The sequence below is a fragment of the Protopterus annectens genome, chromosome 1.part0 (assembly GCF_019279795.1).
Source record: "Protopterus annectens isolate FY-2018-M chromosome 1.part0, PAN1.0, whole genome shotgun sequence".
NCBI classification, from domain to species: domain Eukaryota; kingdom Metazoa; phylum Chordata; order Ceratodontiformes; family Protopteridae; genus Protopterus; species Protopterus annectens.
This window is the reverse complement of record NC_056725.1, coordinates 396,747,374-396,769,806: the sequence shown is the minus strand read 5'-3', so window position 1 is coordinate 396,769,806 and position 22,433 is coordinate 396,747,374.

The following is a 22,433-nucleotide window of genomic DNA, read 5'->3' as shown; positions in this document are numbered from 1 at the left end:
AGGGCAGATCCTGCCTTTTGAACCTGGTTGACTTCTTTGAAACAGTCACCAAAGCCATAGATGAAGGGAAGGTAGTCCACACAGCCTATCTGGACCTAGCAAAGGCATTTGACACAATACTCCACTCGGGCATCATAGATAAGCTATCCAGCATAAATATAAACCCCTATGTGACAAGATGGGTCGCAAACTGGCTCAAAGACAGAACCCACAGAGTGAGAGTTGCTGGAGCCATGTCAGACTTGAAACAGGTCACAAGTGGCATCCCACAAGGTTCTGTCCTGGGACCACTCTTGTTCGGTATACACTTTTCCAAGGTACAGGCCAACGTGGGAGGACTATGTCTCACCAAGTTCGCAGATGACTGCAAACTGGGCGCCATAATTGACTCTCCAGCTGTCACAAACATCCTTCAAAAAGGTCTCACAGAGATGGATAACTGGTGCCAGAGCCATGGTCTAAAGCTAAATGCCAAAAAGTGTATAGTCATACCCTTTGGCAAAAACAATGTGCCCACAAATTACCACATAGGCGGTAACCCATTAAGTACAGAGAAAGTAATTAGGGATCTGGGGACCCAAGTTGATAGCAATCTCTCCTTTGACAACCACATTGCCAAAGTGGTTAGAAAGACCTTCTACATAGTCCACCTCATCATGAAAGGATTCACATCTAGATCAAGAGAGGTAATCATGCCCCTTTATTCATCCCTCATCAGGCCTATCCTAGAATATAATGCCCCTTTTGGGATGTACCTTATCCAACATTTGCAGCAATTAGAAAGACCCCAAAAGTACCTCACCAAGAGGATCAAGGGACTCAAGCAGATGCCATATGCTGCTTGGTTAAAAAAACTCCAGCTCTACTCAGTTGCATACAGCCTACTTCGAGGCGATCTATGCCTGACATATAAAGCTATGTCCAATCCAGAATTAATGGACATGCTTCACCTCAGTAAATCTAAATCCTTTAGAGCCACACATTAGAGGGACTTGAACCTCAGCACAGAAATAAATAGAACTTGCTGGAGGGACAGATTCATAACCCAGAGGCTCCCTTCGCTCTGGAATAGAATTACAATTCATGTTAGGCAGAGCACCTCACTGAATCTTTTCAAGAAGAATCTTGATGAGTGGATGGGGGATCATAGGTTTGTCCCAGGGATTACTTCCTTGTCACTATTAGACAGAGGCACATTAAACTAAACCTTAAAAAGGGCACAGTATACTCAAATCAAGTGGTGGCATAAGCCAAACAAAATCAGGCTAGGCTTGTAATTGCCACAGGGCAGATAGCCTAGTATGAACCTATGAACCTATAATGAAAAACATTATATGGACTAAGAAACATTGCGCCATTTAGAAAAATAATTAACAGAGGAACTGTGAAAATATAAACATCAAAATCTAGAGATTTTTGAAAGGTATAAGGAAGAAACATAGACATGGGAAAGAAAGAGAGATCTGATATGGTGCAATATTTTTGCAAAGAAGAAAGCCAAATTAATCAACACAAAGAAGAGTAGCTCCAAAGATATTTGAAGAGAAAAACAGGCAAAGGCACCCAAATTTGGAAAATTTCACAATACAAAAAATAATCTCTCAAAGGGGAATGTAGAACAGAAGATTAGTAAAGTAAAAATAAAACAAATAGAAACTGCAATTATGGAACACCTATGAGGTGAAGGATTTAGTGTAGAAAGTCTAACACAGGTCTTGTTACAGCATGATGGAACAATGAGTCCCTAAAATAAGGAGAAACAGGTGGATCAGGGGACATCTGAAGAAGAAATATGAACATGGGAAAGAAAAGGAGATTTAATATGGTGCAATATTTATGCAAAGGAGAAAGCAAAACTAAACAATACAAAAAAAGGAACACCAAAAATATTTGAAGAGAAATATATTCAAAGGCACCCAGATATGAAAATGTTTATAATGCAAAAAATAAGAAAACAAAGGGGGAGAGTAGAAAAGAGGATTAGTAATGGAGCAGTTAAAGAAATAAAAAACTGAAGTTATGGATTAGCTGCGAAGTGAAGGATTAAGTGTAGAAAATCCATCCCTGATAATGTCAAAGTATGATAGAACAGTGATTCCCAAATTAAGGAAAGATAGGTTGAAAGAGAGGGTCACTATTAGATGAACAAATGCTTAAAATGTTGAGTATGACATGCTTGACAGCTTTAAGTGAACGTTCATCTAAGCAAAACCCCAGAATGTCAAAGCAAGGAGTTTTGGAAAGTTATAGTTGGACAGCCATCACAAAGCCAATGGCTGACGTCAGAACATTCACCCTGTCTAGCCATTCTTACAGTACTCCACTGTGGTGCAGTCTTGATGTTCACCCTGTGTAATGTTCCCACAGTCCTCCACTATGGTGTGATCTCGGAGTAGGTATATTTAAGTAGAGTGTGTGTGTTTATTTTGTCTGTCGATTTGTTTTTGTTTTTTTTTTGGGGGGGGGTTATAATGGTGTACAGTACATCTTAGCTGTCAGCCATTAGCTTTGTGATGGCTGGCCAACTATTCTGGGGTTTTGCTTAGATGAATGTTCACTTAAAAGCTGTTGAGCATGTTGTACTCGACATTTTAAGCATCCGTTCATCTAATATAGACCTGAAAGGGATGCATCTGTTCACTTGCCACACGAACATACATTTTAGCCTTTAACAGGAAACTAGTACAAAAGTTCAGTTAGAGATCCACAGCAAGGGAAGCAACAAGAAACGGTGGTGACTCTGACGTAGTCAATGTTGTGAAGTGATAAGCCAATGAGCTCCTGTATGAGAGAGTAATGGATGATGCAAGATGCAGCTGAAATGAAATGTCACAGGAATATGTTTTCTAACTTTCTATAAAATACCCATAGCAAAAGGAGGCAAATAATGTGCTGCTGGTTTAGAAGAAAAAGAGCTAAGGAAAGAACTGCTTGATTTAATATAGATAGACATATTAAGATTGATGATAGGAACAGATTACTGAAAGACAATAAAACCCAACATGTTAGTGGTCTGATAAAACAAAAGAAAACAATAATCAAGACTATTAACAGAAATTTATGGGACATAACAGAAGCAAATAGGTTATATTACTTTGCAGATAAATTAATAACAGATAACATCTTATCACAAAATACAGGGTACTGAGGGAAAGAAAGGAAATATATCAAATGCTATCATGGAAGTATAAATAGAGAAAACTATAAAGCAGTAAAGTCAAGAAATGTCACTGTTAGAATATTATAGAAAATGGAACAGATCAACAAAAATACTTAGAAAGATAGACATGATAAAAGCAATGCATAGTAATAGAACACACCAGGATCTATCCTACAGTTTTTCAAATAATATACTTAAGATATCAACACAGGCAGAAAAGCTTAGAAGATATACAGATAACTATAAAGGAAAAACACAAAGTAAGGCATTCATTAATTATCCAAAAAAGTTTTAAAGAGAATTGGGAATCAAAGCAAAAAGAATAGAAATATCACCAAAAAAGTAGAAATAGACACATTTTGGAGAAATATCTATGAAGATCCTGGGGAACGTAATAAAGATGGTGAATGGATACAAGAAGTAAAATAAACAATAAGAAGTTCAAATCTACAGCATATGAAATAAGATTTAGTAACTTCCAGAGAAACTGAAAAAATTTAGAAAAGCTCCTAAATGGAAAACCCAAAGCCCAGATGCTGTGCCTAACTTCTGACTAAAAGTATTAACATCCTTACACTAAGATGTAGCCCTGAATAAGAACTATTTATATGCACAGCACAAACAGACGCCAGCCTGGTTAACAACAGGAAAAATATTCGGGGTGACTCTTTGTCACCAATGCTCTTTTGTCTTGCCCTTAACCCATCAAGCTGTCTACTTAACAGATTAGGCCATGGTTACAATTTGACTTACAGAACACAACAAAGTGTAAAGACTTCTCATCTTCTTTTTGTGGGTGATTTGAAACTACATAGTTATCAGATGAGGAGCTGGAAGCGCAACTGGAAGTGGCCCAAACGTTCTTAGATGATATAAGGATGTAATTTGGTACTGATAAATGCACAAAAGTGACATTTAAAGCAGGAAAGCTGCACCTCAAAGAAAATATCAGTCTGGGACAGGAATGTTATATAAAGGAACTTGAACAGGAGGTAGTGTATAAAAATTTGGAACTGATGAGGGATCAACAATAAAACATGAACAAATGCAAATAAAATTCAGTAAGGAATGTTTTAGAGGACTAAAATTGATATTGAAATCATCCCTGACATCAAGGAACAAATTCCAAGCTATAACCCAATTTTCTCTTCCTGTTCTAACTTACAGTTTTGGGTGATTGACTGGCCAAAAAAGTTATTGGGTCAGTTGGGCAGGAAAACAAGAAAAATGGTTGATGCTTATCAAGTGATATATAAAAATCTGTGTATAACAAAATCATATATTCCTCATTCTGAAGAATTTATTCTCCTCTTCAAAACTGATTACATGTATAGATCTACAATCATAGGACTGTATACATATCTGCTGATCTCATCAGATTCAAACTTAATGATAGTTTTAAAACATAAAGAGAACAAGGCTAAGATAACTTCCTTGCTTAGTTTAACAGAAGCATATTGGTGTAAAGTGGGAATGAAAACCAAACTAGAAGTAGACAAAAAATAGGCAGCAACTGAAGCAAATAAAAGATACACAATAAGGATGGGAGGGTGGCCTAATGTTTAAGGTGTTTGCCTTATCAATACAAGGTGCAGGGTTTGAGTCTCATAAGGGATAACTGGCTAGGCTTAAAATGGCTCGCAAGGGCAGTTAGCCTAGTACTAATCTATGATCTATAAGAAGACAAGAAATAGGGAAAAGGCATAAACATAGTTACAAGTACAGAAAACTGGAACAACCTCATGTTGATCAGGATCTAATGCAGGAATGGTTAAGTAGTGGCAAATTCAAACCAACAAATAAAAGGTTAATATTGGCATCCCAGGATAGTGGACTATGTACATGATGGTTTACAAAGTCCATTGAGTATGTGAGAGAAACAAACATATGCAGGTTTTGTGAAACAGAACTGGAAACAGCCGCACATCTTGTTGCTGGGTGTTATATACTAATGACAAAGGGCTGGTATATTGAAAGGCGTAACAATGTGACAATACTGTTGCACTGATGATAGTGAAAACATTCCAATATCGAAGAAGCTGAGAAACATTAGAAACATGAGCCACAAAGTGTTAAGTTTATATCACATGGGATCATCCATTACCAACAGTTCAAAAAATAGATGCCAGAAAAACAGATATAGTAGTGCAGGAAAAGAAGACAAAAGTAACACTGATCATTGAAATTGCTACATCCATTGATTACAGTGTCTTAAGTACAGAGAGACACAAAGTCATAAAATACCAAGATTTGTAGGCAAAAATGAAGGCATTGTGGAAGAATGATACCCAGACAGTTCCAATAGTAGTAGGAGTAATGGGCCTCATAAAAAAGAATTTACAGTCATATTTAGGTATGTTAACAATACATGTAACTCCATATGAATTGCAGAAGGAGTCATTACTTGGCACATAGCTGGTGCTGCAAAGACCTCTATCGGCTAATATCAAAGATTGAAACAATACTAATTTCACAAACTTATTCATTCTTTGACTTAGGAATGGGGTCCATTCCCATCATGGTCTTAGAATCCCAAAAGACTTGGAGAAATTAAACTGCAAAATAACACTCTCAGTATGAAAGAGTGACATAGGTCAGTTTCCCACAACTTACTCACTGTCTAAAATATTAGGGCTTTAGCTGTAAACAGAGAAGACTCAACTGAAAATTAAATTTATATAGTCTATGTGTCTTGTAACTACTGTTAACTCTCAACTCTCTACTCTTATAATAACACTTATTGACACTAATATCCACAACTGCCATTGCTATACCTATAACTTACTACCAGCTATGAAAGGGTATAGTACCATAATGCAACCTGAATAACTTGTCGAACTCCCACTTTAATATAGGTATCTATATGCTTATTCATGCACGGCCATGCTTACAGCCATTCATCTATAAATGCTGTATATAATACATTCCACTTTAACATGACAAGTTATTCAGGTCAGTCTCTAACCCAAAAGATCTTTAGCACAGCTGAAAATTGGCTTCTGCATAGATGTCTTATCTTAAACCCAAAAAAAACAAAAATGCTATTATTCACCTCTACCCTTAGAACCTCCCCACTTAACTTTACTGTAACCTCTAATAACGGAACTATTATATCTCCTAACCCTACCACTAAACAACTTGGGGTTCTAATTGATAATAACCTCTCTTATAAGCTTCACATCAATAACACTATAAAAACAGTTAATTAGAAATTAGGTTCGCTCTACAGAATCAAACCCTTTCTGACTCCACTAGCTAGGATCACCATTGCAGGCACCCACCTTATCTCTACTCTGCTTTATGCCTCTCCTATGTATACCAAATTATGTAAAAGTACTCTGAACAAACTGTCTATCTCTTACAACAATATTGCCAGATTTGCTGCCCGGTCCTCCTATAGAACCCATCATTGTATCAATCTGAATCAACTAGGCTGGCTAGAATTGCCAAATCTAATACTCTTCAGTCAAGTAATAGTAGTCCACAAAATCCTGTATCAACCAGTGTGGGGATTGCCTTCTGTGTGGAATCTGCATGTCCTCCCCACAGTTGGGTGGGCGTTCGAAAGACATGCATAAATGGGCATGCCTTCGTTGAAGGTTGAACGTCGAGCTGGCACCTTAGTGTTCGTGAAAATCTACTGCCAATCATTAGCAGACCGGAGTTCCGCTGTGGCGACCCCTAACCGGGAAAAGCCAAAAGACAACAACAAAGTATCCTTTATACATACTAACATTAGTAACACTAAGAACTGCTGCAGTTGTGTTTTTTTTTTTTTTCCTACTCAAATGTTATATCACAAGATATGCAATGTGTGCCTAAACCTTGTAAAGTTCTAATATCTTTGTAAATATCATTGTCTTTGTGTACTTTTTTTTTTTTTTTTTGAAACTTGTGGAGCTTTTCTCCCCGGGCCTCCACTGAAAATGGACATACATCCAGTTGGACTAGCCTGGTCAACAAATGTAAAATAAAATAAATAAATAAATAAATAACAGTATGATTGTTAAACTGTGAATATATTATACAAGTTTGAGTTTTATAGTGTGAATGCATGCATTTATTTGATATGATTTTTTATAATGTGAACCAGTTCAGTATGCTACTGTCTGTCATTTTGTAATACCGCACTGCCCAAGATTACACTAGTGTTTAATTTACCCGTATTACGTTACATTGCATTTTGTATATTGTAACAATGGAGATTTTTCTCTTCAGGCCACCCTTGAAAACTAGTTATATACTCAGACAGACTTCCATTGCCACCAAATGAAAATGATAATACATACATAAATATATAAATAAATAAATTGATAAATATATAATAGTAGAGTACAGAGAAGAAACAATAAGATGTGATGTAACATGCGACAGAATAAAAATACTCATTTCATGTCTTTTTTTTCTGAAGCAGTTCTGTCATATGTCAGGCACTGAAAGCAAAGTGAATTGGGACACAACTGCAATCACATATACCATATGAATTTATCAGCTAACATACTCAACTAACTTTATAATAGTTAAAGTTGCAAAAACTACTTCAGTTAAGTGCACCGTGTTATACAGAGATTACAAAATAGCATAATGTGGCACAACTTGGCTGTTCATAAGAGGGAACCCATGCGGTGAACATAAAATCAGAAACAAGATGCCAGCAGTTACTAGCATTATGTTCATCTTTACTACTTTATCATGATCTTTGCCATTCTGTGCATAGTTATGAAAGCCTGCAATGATAATAGCATACTATCTCTCTACAAATGTATGTATGTATGTATGTATATGTGTATATGTATATATATATATATATATATATATATATATATATATATATATATATATATATATATATATATATACATACATACACACGTCAGATGATTGACTTTTCAGAAACTCAAAGAGACCATAAGATCAAGTTTCCAAAAAAAAAAAAAACAGAAATCTACCTTTGCACTACAGTAAAGAAAAAGGTAAATTTCCCAATCCATATTGTACTGCAATCTCCATTCAAAAGCTTTGAGTTTTCAAAACCTTGATCGTATGGTCTCTACCCTATGGAGTTCAAGTTTTAGTATTTGGAGACTATAAAGTCGAAAGTGCAGTTACACAAAACTGCATAATGTCGAATGCAGAAATGTTGAATCCGCCTTAGTTTTGTTGTGTTCGTGACATGTGGTGCAGTTTGTGGATTTGGCTGGGGATTCAGGTAAGTGGTGCTCTTGTAAGGGTATTGGGTAGGGATTTTAGTGTGTGTGAGTGTGTGTAGTGGTGGGTTTTTATGTGTTTTTGTGTTTAGTGTGACTTCGGAGTTAGTATATATAAGTAGCGGGGGTGTGGGAGGTGCAGGGGTGCTTGTCCCCCTGCTTATAGGCAGGGTAGGTGTGTTTGTTATGCTGTGTTTGTGTGTGTTGTAGTGTTATTAGGTAGGTGTATGTGTGCTTGTTTGTGTGGTGGTGTGTGTTCATGGATCGTGCTATCCCAAGCAAAAACCAAGACTCACTCCTACAAGAAAAGGAAACCAGTTTGGTGGACCCCTGCCATAAATAAGCTATACAATAGAAGGAGGAAACTAGTACAGAAATGAGTAAAATCCTAAGAAGGGTAGACATCCCTGATCAGTATCAGCAAGAAACTACGATCCCTCATAAAATCATCCAAGGCTAGCTTCGAAAGACAAATTGCCAAGGACTCCAAAGATAACCACAAGACATTCTTTAGCTATGTCATGAATCTAAGTGGCAATTCTCAGATCTGCTCATAGTTAATGCAGAATAGCACAAAATACACTGAACCAACTGATATCACCAACATCCTGGCAGATAGGTTCAGGTCAAACTTCACCCCCCTCTCACCCCCAAAAGGGCCCATAACCATACCAGAAGAATGTAGTGCCCCTGAAATCACAAACACTCAGGTTAAAACAGCCCTCTACAAAGCCAAAATCACAGCATCAATGGGACCGGACGGTCTCCCAGGCTGCATCCTAAATGAGCTCAAAGATGAACTAACCCCTCACCTAAACACACTGTTCAAACTCAGCCTCTCCACAGGCTACGTGCCCATAGAGTGGTGCACAGCAATGGTTATTCTACTCCACAAAGGTGGAGCCACAAGAGACCCCAAGAACTATCACCCTATAAGCTTGACTAGCTTGGTCTGCAAGGCTATGGAGTGATTATCATCATGGATCTCATTAACAGAGCATTGGGAACCTCCAGACACTGGGCCCTACCCAGTTTGGCTTTGTTATGGGCAGATCATACCTCCTAAACCTGATGGACTTCTTTGAGACAGTTACCAAGGCTATAGATGAGGGAAATGTGGTCCACGCAGCCTACCTAGGCCTTTTCAAAGGCCTTCAACACCATTCCCCATTCTGGTATTATAGACAAGCTCACCAGCCTGAACATAAACTCCTACATCATGAGAAGGAATGCCAACTGGCTCATGGACAGAACGCACATGGTAAGAGTTGCAGGAGTTAGGTCTGACTCTAAACCGGTTACAAGTGGCGTTCCCCATAGTTCAGTCCTAGGACCCCCTCCTGTTCAGCATATACTTCTCAGAGGTACAGCCAAGCACAGGGGGTCTATGGCTGACTAAGTTCACAGACGACTGCAAACTAGGGGCTATAATTGACTATTCGACTGACATAGACATCCTCCAAAAGGGTCTCATGGAGACAGATACCTGGTGTCAAAACTATGGCCTCAAGCTAAATGCCAAAAAGTGCAAAGTCATCCCCTTTGGAAAAAACAAAGTACCCATAAACTACCATATAGGTGGTAACCCCCTAAATACGGAAGATGTAATAAGGGATCTGGGGACCCAAGTAGATAGCAATCTCTCCTTTGATAATCACATTGCCAAAGTGGTTAGAAAATCCTTCTATGTGGCCCTCCTAATCACAAAAGGGTTTGCATCTTGATCAAAAGAGGTCATTGTGCCCCTCTACGCATCACTCATCAGACCCATCATAGAGTACAATGCCCCATTTGGGATGTACCTTACAAGACACCTGCAACAGCTGGAAAGACCACAAAAGTACCTCACCAAGAGGATCACTGGCCTCAAACAGATGCCATATGCAGCTCAACTGAAGAAACTCCAGCTGTACTTGGTTGCTTACCGCCTGTTCAGAGGAGATCTATGCCTGACATACAAGCCCATGTCCAACTCAGAATTGATGGACATGCTCCACCTAAAGAAAACCATATCCCTCACACACTCTAGGGATCTAAACCTCACCACAACAATAAATAGGATGTGCTGGAGGGATAGGTTCCTGTCCCAGAGACTTCCCATGCTCTGGAACAAGATTCCAATCCACATTAGGCAGAGCTACGTGCTAAAACTCTTCAAGAGAAACCTTGACGAGTGGATGGGAAACAGAAAGTTTACCCCAGGGATCACTTCAATGGCTCTGCTGGAGTGAGACACAGGGAACTAATCTAAGGGGGCGGCGAAAGCCAACACATTCTGGCTAGACTTATAAATGCCTTCGGGCAGATAGCCTAGTACCTACCTATGAACCTAAAAGTCAGGTGCTCTATTTTTCATCATTTGTGTGGAATCACAGGTGGGTTGAGGTGGTATTCGGAAAGAACTACATAGTGAGCAGTAGCTGCTACTGCCAAAAGGGAAACTTTGACACACATACACACAAAGAGATACATACATATATCTGTTCTACCTATCTCCTACTTAACCCCTATAACACAACCACACCGGCAGACATGCACACACACACACACAGTCACACACACTCATCCAAAACCACTCATACCTCTATAGAAATGCAGACATGCTACCACATGCATGCACACACTCATTCAGTCCCAAAGACTACCTCTCTGCGGATACTTTGCTTATCTTAACTTTTATGTTGTCTTTACCACTGATTATAATGGAAGAATGCACTTTTTCGTCCATGTTAACTAATGTCCTAATTGACACAGTAGACAGACTGTCTGAATCATTTTGCCATGTAAATCTCCCACCACAGACATTTCAAGGGGAAGTACACATGTAATTAGCATAGCCCCGTACAGAAATGTGCTGTTAGCTTGTAACATTGTTGTACAATCACTGTGGTAGGCCTGTCTTTCATTCAGAAAAGACGACCACCAGTGACAGCAGCCCACGTTATATGCCCATACTTACAGCACATAAGGAAGCAACAGTAAGGTATTCCAACTTACTACATACAAATGTAGACTATTGCTGCAAATTTAGACAACTTTTTTAAAATGAGAATATGAAACTAGAATAAATTAATTTCATTTACAGACAGACCCCATGCCCAGAAATTATAGCCATATTGCTATCGCAGTGGTAGGAATTAAATTGCTACTCTATTCCAAAAGAAGGAATTTTGGATTTTTGGATGTTTATACAATTTCTATACAGTTGTCTAGCTATTACTGCATTGCTAAGTGCACCCCAATGTTTTTTTTCTTAATTTCCCTGCTGTTTTATACATTTTGTAAGTACTTAATAGAATAGTGTTAGCTTCTAAGGACCAGTGATGGCAGTTATGTGCCAGTGGACTGAATTGCTACTGTATTCTGGAAGTAGGAATTTTTTGGCTGATTTCCCAAGCAATTTTCTACTGGTTCTTTTGTTTTTTCTGCTGGGAAAAGTAGCCCTGAGGGCAACCTGCTATTGCCTTTATTTGAAGACTTCACAAGGCTGCATACCCAGCACATATTCTGAAACTGCTAAGGTTCACAATGTAATCATCCACAGCAAAACTGGTGCACTTAATGAATCTAGACAGACTTCTATCAAGGTACTAGTGGTTGGTGACTTTATTGTCAAACACACTGACTCAACTCTCACTAAAGCTGGATTATGAGATGGAGATGTGAGTTTCAGCAGCCAAGATATTCATTATATCAAATGCCCTAAAAATCATTAAGCCAAATGAATGTGATTATAACATGGTTGTGTTCAATGTGGCTGTGAGCACCCTGGGACATAAAACCATTAGGGATATATAGCGATATGTGAAAGAGAAGATTTTATTCCTCTTGAATGATGCCAAAGTACAGGGAAAGGATAAAATACTTCAACAATTGGCTGCACAACTGGTGTCATTCTATTGGGGGTGCAGTATGTGTCAGCATGAAGAAAGATGTTAGACCATCACTCTTGTTTTGCTCCTGTTGTTGAAGGACTTCTGCTTACTGGCTAAAGCCTTTTTTGCCCCAAATGATCTGTTTTTAGGCAGAGTGTTGCTAATGGATCTCCCAACCTAACAAAATAAATATATAAAGCACCAAATCAGATAAAGATGGCTTTGCTCAGTGCCAGAAGTCTAAATAACAAATTGAGCTTGAGGTCCTGCTGCATTTGATGAGAATACATGCATGTTATTACAAAAACTTGGTCTTAAAGTACAGAAGGCGGCCCTCCATAAAACTATTTTGTGCATACAATACCTTTTACCCTAATGCTAACTGTGGTACTACATCTATATTTGTTAAGGTCCAGATCAGTTCTAGGCAGGTCCTAACTCAAATCACACTAAACAGAACCGACTATCTGATTATATTATATTATAGGGTGCAACAGCCCAAAACTGGCCCAGTAATCAAGGAGCTTCAATCCTCACTAATGCCAACAGTGGGAGATGTATACACTGAAAGGATGATAAGTACAGACACAGTAAAGGGCAATTTCCCTTAAGAGCACCCAGGGATCACAGTCAGTCTGGGGCTGGTTTCTCCCTCTTTCTCGAGATCCCCAATAAGAATCCCCACTGCCACAGCTATAAAGTTGAGATCTCAGCTGAGTGACCAAGCTAAGACCTCCAGCTCCCTCTCTGCCCAACCAGTCACATACACACACACACACACACACACACACACACACACACACACATATGGAGAAGGCTGGCACAGGTTTCCTAGCTATGCCCCCTCCTGCCCAGGCTATAAGGTAGTTTTCACTGCCACCAGCCAGCTCCTTATCAGCTACTTTAAGGCCCTTAGCAAAGGGTGTCCAGTCTTAATGTGCAATTTTACTATTAATCCAAATGGTAATTTGACCAATCACCAGGCTATTAGGAGTGGTCTGTACAGTGTCACCAAATCAATATACAAGTATGCTAAGGAGCTTAAATATCTCTAAACACATCAACCACAATTGAAAGGTTTAAATATATTTACTAATAAATAATAAAAGAGCAAGGCCACACTAAACATGTATTCACAGTGACATCAGAGTTCAAAACCACAGGAAATATTTAAAACAACATTGCAGGGAAGTCTCAAATAAATACAGAAAACATCTAAACTAATCTTTACAATGTTTCTGACTGAATATAAAAGAGATAGTATGCCATAGAAACTTACTTACAGCAATGCAAGGTGAGTGGATGTTTCCCAGCTGATGCTGTCAGGTCAAAGACAATTACAAAATGCCCTCCTCTCTCTCAGAGAGATCTTAAATTAAGAGCAAATATTACTGCTGGATTAGTTTGGATAACATCACATTTTGTCACCTGACTTTAGTTGCCAAGCTAAACCCCTATTGTCAGAAATTATTGGCATTTTAGCATCTCCCTGTGAAAAATACATATCTCTCAGTTCTTTGCAACTGCTGAAAGATGTAAAACAATAAAACACTTACAAAACAATGCAGAAGGCACCCTAGTTCTAGACATCCTGTCTCCTTGCTTCATTAAAACTAACTTTTTATAGCACAATCATAAAATACTTTAATTTCAACTATTTTCTTGAAGTTTTGCAAGTTAATTGTCTGTGTTCTACTTCTCACTGTTAAGGCATATGCATTTCACAATTAAAATAGTTTATGTATATTTCTCTTCTAAGCCAGCAGGGCATGCTGTGGTTACATTTTACCTCAGTACATAACATACAGTTCTAATACAGTTGTAGCACAAGTGTCTTACATGAAGCATGTTGGCATTCACAAATGACACATAACCACTTACAAAATTCCAGATAGCTGGGCTGGCAGTATCTCTTTCTGTCACACTTCTATATAAATCATATTAATATTCATAGGTTCATAGGTAGGTACTAGGCTATCGGCCCAAGGGCCTAAGTAAGCCTAGCCAACAAAGTTCCCTGGCTTTCACCAACTCAAGAAAGTTAATTTCCTGTGCCCCTGTCGAGCAGAGCCACAGAAGTGATCCCCAGGGTGTATTTCCTATTTCCCATCCACTCATCAAGATTTTTCTTGAAGAGTGTTAATGAGGAACTTTGCTTGACATAGATGGGTAACTTGTTCCAGAGTATGGGAAGTCTCTGGGATAGGAATCTATCCCTCCATCATGTCCTGTTTATTTTGGTGACAAGGTTTAGGTCCATAGAGCATGTAGCTCAGAGGGATTGGGATTTCTTTAGGTGTAGCATGTCCAACAGCTCTGGGTTTGACATAGCTTTATATGTTAGCAGAGATCACCTCGGAGTAGGCAATATGCTACAGAGTAAAGCTGGAGTTTTTTGAGATGGTCAGTGTAGGGCATCTGTTTCAGGCCAGTAATCCTCTTTGTGAGGTAGTTCTGTGGCCTTTCCAGCTGCTGCAGATGTCTTGTGAGGTACATTCCAAAAGGGGCACTGTACTCTATAATGGGTCTAATGAGTGTCGAGTTTTTTCCTGGATGAGAACCCTTTTGTGATGAGGTGTGTCACGTAGAAGGATTTCCTGACTACTGTGGCAATGTGATTATCAAAGGAGAGACTACTGTCCACCTGGGTCACAAGGTCTCTTATCACGCATTCTGCATTAAGAAGACTGCTCCCTATGTGGTAGTTCATGGGTACAGAGTTTTTACCAAAGGGGATAACAATGCACTTTTTGGCATGGCCATTCTGTAGGATGTCCAAATCATTTGGGGACTCGAATATAGCTCCTAGTTTGTAGTCATCTGCAAACTTCATCAGCCAGAGGTCTTTTGTGTTATCCAGTACTTAAGAGAAGCCGATTCCAAACAGGAGAGGTCCCAGGACTGAACCTTGTGGTACTCCACTTGTCACTGGTTTGAAAGTCAGATTTGAAGTCTGCAACTTTTACAGTGTGGGTTCTGTCAGTGAGCCAGTTGGCAACCCATCTTGTGACATAGGGATTTATACCTAGCTTAATGAGTTTAGCTATAATTCCAGAATGGGAGATGGTGTTGAAAGCCTTGGCGAGGTCAAGATAGGCTGTGTGAACCACGTTACCCTCGTCTACGGCTTTGGTGACTGCCTCAAAGAAGTTGACCAGGTTCAGGAGGCATGATCTGCCTTTCACAAACCCAAACTGGGTGGGGTCCAGAGTTTGGAGGTTACCAATGTCTTTGTTTATGAATTCCTTGATGATACTTTCCATGGCCTTGCAGACCAGGCTTGTCAGGCTAATAAGGCGATAATTCCCAGGATCAGTGTTGACTCCCCCTTTGTGGAGTAGGATAACTGTTGTTATGCGCCATTCAGTGGGCACAAAGCCTGATGTGAGGCTATGATTGAACATGGTGCTTAGGTGGAGAGCCAGTTCGTTCTGAACTTTGTGTAAAACGCAACCTGGGATGTTGTCTGGTCCCATGGATGCTGTGTTTTTGGCTTTAGAGAGTACTGCTTTTACCTGTGTAGTTGTGATTACAGGGACTTTTCATTCCTCCTGTATAGATATGGGCCCTTTAGGGGGTGAGAGGGGGGTAAAGTTAGCACTGAACCTATCTGCCAGGATGTTGGCAACATCAGTTGGTTCTGTAATTTTTGTGCCACTGTGCTATAACTCAGGGCAGATCTGGGTGTTGCCATTGAGATTCTTGACATAGCTACAGAATGTTTTGTGGTTGTCCTTAGAATCAGTGGCGATCTTGTTTTCATAGCTAGTTTTGGAGGATCTTATAAGGGATCTCAGCTTCTTACTGAGGCTGACCAGGCAGCTCCTCCACTCATGGGATTTTACTCTCTTTTGCAACAGTTTCTTCCTTCTGTTGTAGAGTTTGTTTATTGCAGGGGACCACCAGATTGGCTTCCTTTTTTTGGAGGATAGCATCTTGGTTCTATTTGGGATAGCATGATCCATGTACTCGTGTAAGTGCTTATAGACTGCATTTGTGTAGGATTCAGCAGTCATAACTGTATTGTCCATCTGCATGGGTGTCATGAAATTCACCACTTCTGTCTTAAGAAGCATGAAGTTTGCTTTGGAGAAAATATTTATCGTGGTTTCCTTAATGGGATTGCGGGGGTGGGATGTGGATATCTAGGGTGATTAGCTTATGGTCGGATCTGACTAATGAGGAGTTGATTTCAGGTGTAGAACACTGGTCACTCATGTTGGTAATGACTAGGTCTAGGATATTGTTGCCCCTGGTGGGGGTGTGGATAAGTTGATCCAGGGCATTGGAATTTATGAATTCCAGAAAGCACTGAGCAAAGGAGTTGGTACATGAGTAATTTTCCCAGGTAATGGTGGGGTAGTTGAAATCACCCAATATTAGGGTGTTTGGTTGAGCGCTAATATTTTCTAGTATATCAAGAAAAGAGGAGTGGGAATTCTGGGGCATGGTGGGGGAAAAGTATATTGAGTTTGTTTATTGGCGAGTAAATAAATAAATACATAAATGGCATATAATTATTTACAAAATTCCAGACAGCTGGGCTGGCACTATCTCCTTCTGTGACATTTCTATACAAGTCATATTAATATTCACAAATGACATATAATTATTTAAAAAATTCCAGCTAGCTTGGCTGGCAGTATTTCCATTTGTCACACAGGGAAAACTTTGACTCTACTCTACCAAAAAAATCATATTATGTTCCAAAATGCATTAGACACTCTTCAGATTAAGAGGATTTCCATTATCCTAAGAGACTATTACTACTAGCCAATAAACCGTGATTCCTTTACCTCAACATTCCTTGATTTCTTAAATAGAATCTCCCTGGACCAAATTGCCAAGGAGTTCACTAGAGGACAAAATATTCTTGACTGAGTCCTTTCCAACACAACGTCAATATCAACTATCTTCCTGGTACTCCTTTCTCCAGTTAAATCCAATCACAATCCAGTAATCTTTTTCCTTCAAAATCTCTAAGTGGTTAAATATACAAACATACTGCAATTCTACAATGAAGTCTCTAAATTCAAGTTTAACTATATTGCCCATGACACCAACACAGCAAGTAGTACACAAACTCTATGCACACCTGAATGAATCATTTGACCTGGTAGTCCCTACTACATACAAACAAAATAGGAAGTTTACAAATAAACAAGCCTAGTGGTCCAAGTGTTTATATGAGAAATGCAATAAAAGGAAAAAAAGGCTTCTTCAACTATTTAACAAAAAAAAAACCTCAAATCAAGGTTAAGATTAAAAGGCTACTGAATAAACTAACAAAAAATATGGTAACCCATGAGCTTACTAGTATTAGATACTAAAAACAACTACACATCCTTTTTCAGATACATTATAAAACTAAGGAATAACACCCAGCATTGTTCAGGACTTCTTAAAAAGGTACTATCTACAGAGATCCAGTAGGTTAAACTAACATAATATCAAACAAATTGAGTGTGCAACTTTTACACATGAAACAATTTATACAAAGCCCACATATCCAACAGAATCTGAGTCCCACATCATAACTAAAGAAGATTTGCTAAAGATGCTCTCCAAAAAAAAAAATACATCATCCATGGTCTCTAAGAATGGAATTTTGAAATAATACATTATGATTCATAAGGGGGATAAAGGTGGATTTATGATATCTGAAATATTAATTTTGTCCGTAGATTCTTTATTCTGGAAAAACAATTTCAGATTCAGATTTCTACAAAAAAACAATCACATCCTTTGCAAAATTTCCTTCAGACACAAAAGAGCCAGGTATGAATGACAAATGTTCTGCATTTTATATAGGTCAGACATCAAGACTAGTAAAACATACAATATCAGAACACTTCAGTGATATCAAAAAACAGAGAATCACCAATGCACTATATAAACATACTGAGTCCCATAGAACTGCATCATTTTATTTTATTATAATTGATCTTATTCTAGGAATTAAATTTAATAAATCAGGCTGGCATGAACTACTTAATATAAAAGAGAAGAAATGGATAATTAAATTGGGAGGGCTATTTGCACCCAGGTTAAATGAACATCTCTAATTGGTTACACACAAGCTATACAGAGAGTATATAAAGGAAGAGCTGTTTGTGTATCATTACACTGATGAAGGCTTTGTAGGTAACTAGACAAAACTGGTCTGTTTGCTCTTTTATATACTACTGTTCTGTGTTTAATTTAAATACAAGAAAGTTGCTACTACAGTCTGCTGGTCTATTTTTTTGGATGTGCTTATGGTATTTTGTGACCTTGCAGACACCATACCTGCAGGGAACACATTTGGGCCTGATAATAAACACCGGGTGCCTAATAAATAGTACAAAACATGCTACACTCCTATAGCTATTCATCCTCAATCTGGCCACTTGTTATAACCTTGATTTTGGGACAAAGGTGCAGTGGTGCCACTTCACTGAGGTGGACTTACAACTAACCCCCAAAACTGCAGACCCATTAACCTGACTATTCTCATCTGTAATGTCTTGCCAAATATCATAACTGACATAATTAACTACAATATCAACAATCTTATAAGGCTTGAGACCCAGCAGTTTTGCTTTAATAATAATGAATATATTCTCTCTAATGAATCAGGTCAACATCTTTGAGTGACATGGACAGTGGGCATACTGTCCCTACTGCATACCTTGACATGTCTAAGGCTTGTGACACCTTGCCATATGCTAACATAATATATGGTTAAGTGGATAGCATTTTTTTTTGCGTGATAGAGCCCATGTAATGGGGATGACAAGTGCATCCTCAACATGAAGCTGATTAGTGGGGCTCCTTAAGGTCAGAGCTGGGACCTCTATTAGTCAGCATCTATTTCAGAGACTTCCAAATTACAAATGGATATTTCTGGCTAAACAAGTGTGTGGATGACTGTAAAATTTTGAGCTCAGTCCCCCAACCCTCCCTGACACATAGAAGCACAAATAGAACTCACACGTGTCAACAAAGAGTGCTCAAAAATCTTTTAAATCTAAATGCTCAAATATGCATATCATTACATTTGATAAACAATCTCTTTGCCCATCTTACAGCACAAATAGTACCTAGCTTCAAAATGAAAATACCTTGTGAGACTTTGGGACATGGGTTTATAATTCCCTTGCCCTTGACCATCACATTTCAACAGTGGTTAGGAAATCATTTTATTTGGCACAGTTGATTGCAAATTGTGTTTCATCTAGTTCTACCTTTCTGTATTCTGCATTGATCAAACCCTATTATCAAATACAGTAACTCTTTTGAGATGTTTCTTACATGGCATAGCAAAAATTTCAAATACCGCAGATGTTCCTAACAAAAATATCAGAGGCTTAAAAGACAAGAGCTGCCAGAAAAGTCTGGAAGAATTGTCCCTTTTTACTACCCTATAGACTCTTTAGGGCTAATCTGTATCTAGTCTGTCAGGTCATTAAGTATCTAGTTGTCTACAACCACTTACATATCCATAAATCAAACAGTTTCACTAAGACTAGGATTAGGACACTAAACTTGCTTCAGCAAATAAACAAAACATGGTGGAGACATGGATTTGTCTTGCAATGCAATGCCTACCCCTTTTCATAGAAAAAAAAACTTTCAGTCCAAATTAAGCAATGTGGTACACTTTCTTTTTTTTCATAACAGAGTTAGACAACTACATTGGTATCCACAAGTACACTCCTGATATGACTGGTCTGTTGCTCCTTTTTAAAAGGAGTTAAGGCCTACGGGTAGGTACTGGCAAGCTGTAAATGGCCATTGGGCCCAGCTTCCTTGTGTATTTTATGATTCAATAATTCTGAATCCCAACTCATGTATACCATGGGTCTAGGCAGTGTGCCAACCATTTCCCCCCAATATTTTTTAAGGACCATGCATTAATACATACATTATTTTGGATTCACCATCCTGGGAGTTTTAACATGTCTACTTAACTACCATGTTCTGTTAAGCTACATTTTCTGTTTTATAAATAATTTTATGTTTAGTAAAACAATTTTCATTTCAGTGTGTTCTAAGTATGCACTCTTGAACATTTTTTCAAGCAAGAAATGAAACAAAATTTATAAACCAATAATAACAAAATTACTCAAAATGCTATAACTATCTAAAATACCTCTACTCACCAGTCACAGTCACTTTGACTGTATACATCTCACATTTTATATATATATATATATATATATATATATATATATATATATATATATATATATATATATATATATATATATATATATACATACAGACATACACACACAAGTGTTCTCAGTAATGTATGCCAAATTACTTTAGAGAATTACAAATTGTCCTGCAAAGCTACACTATTGACCATTTCACTTGATTGTTACACAGCAGGGTCAGTCATTTACATCCACAGATTCCCATCAATTATAGCCATACTGTTGACTGTGTATACCTCAGATTTCTGATTGTGATAAATAATAATGACAATGATGATAATAATACTGCTACTAATAATAATAATAATCATAGCAGTAACAGTAATTTGTTTCAAGTTTATTTCCCATATATGTAGAATGTCCACTGTAAAGTATTCCAGCTTACTTCACATCAATGCACACTATTCCTGTAAATCCAGATGATTTTTTTAAAATGACCATATGGCAAATGAAAAAGATGATTTAATCCACTGACAGCTCCCTGCCCCTAAATGATGGCCTAGAGTAATGTATTTCAAGCTTGTTTTACATAAATATACAATAATCACAGTAAATTATTCTAATTTACTTTCCAAAAACACACACTAGTACAGCAGAGCAAGTATTGTTTAAAATGAGCAGATGACTGTAGCTAAATTACTTCCCACCACATGCAGTTCATCACCCCACCACTAGCAGCAATATAAAATTTGTTAATTGAATACATCTCAGATATCTGACTGTGATAAAATAATGGTCACAGCAACATAGTTCATATTTACTTTATGCAAACACAAGTAGACAGTATAGCCTTAGTAAAGTTTTCAAATATCACTTCACAAAAATGCGCACTGGTCCTACAGAACCACAGTAATGGTTGTTTAAAAAGAACAGTTGGCAATAAGATAAGGTCCACAAAGAGCTTTCTTTCCCAGACTGTAATAGCCACCTTATTCATGGTCTACAATTCCAGTGTCTGACTGAAACAATAATAATGGCAATACAATAAATGTATTTCAACTTCGTTTCACATAAATAGTACTCACAGTAAAGGATTCTGATTTTCTTCAAAAAAATTGCATTACCCCTGCAAAGCCAGAAGAAGAAAGCAGGTAGTCATTTTCATCTACAGCAGCCCCATATGTAAAAAAAGATAGCTACTTTATTGTGTGTACATATATTCAATGTCCAGCTACAATTCATTAAAATATATAAAAATAATGGATGCACAATTTATTTCTGTTCCATTTTAAAAAATCACACAGTACTATTACCCATAGATCTCATCCTCTTTGCACAAAAATCAGGGACAGTACCAAAACATAATGGAGGCAAAGAGCCAAAATCAGAGACAGATTTTAAACATTGCTCTTATATTCATAGTAGGCTTTTATAGTCATTGAAGGCTCCAAGAAGAAGAAGAAAAAACAGGCTTTTATTAAAATAAATATTTTAAAGGCATGAAGTCTGAAACTTAAATTCACACACACACACACACACACACACACACACACACACACACACACACACACACACACACACACACACACGTGCACGCACACACACACACACACACACGTGCACGCACACACACACACACACACACATGCACATTGCCCTTGGTCAGCACCACAGTTGGGAATGGCAGTATGAAAGAAAACATGCACTTATGCTATGCTGAAGAGGTTAAAAAAAAAGGCTAAAGCATGCATGACCACAACTAGTGGGGGTGGCTTTTTTGACCTGAATGTAACCTTAAAGACTTAAAAAGTAAAAAAAAAAAGTCATTAATATTTAGAAGTTGTGTAGCTGAAGCACTTGATGTCCTTAAGAAGTCACTTGCCTATAGCCAATGGGCCTTCATTATGGGAGGTTTATGGTATCACATAGCAAAAACTCTTGCTTGGCTGGGTTTATCTTGCAGTATATAATATACTAATGCCAAGTATAACACATAATAAAATAAGCCAAGTCACACAATTCTTTAATATTCCTTGTATAAAGTGTTGCA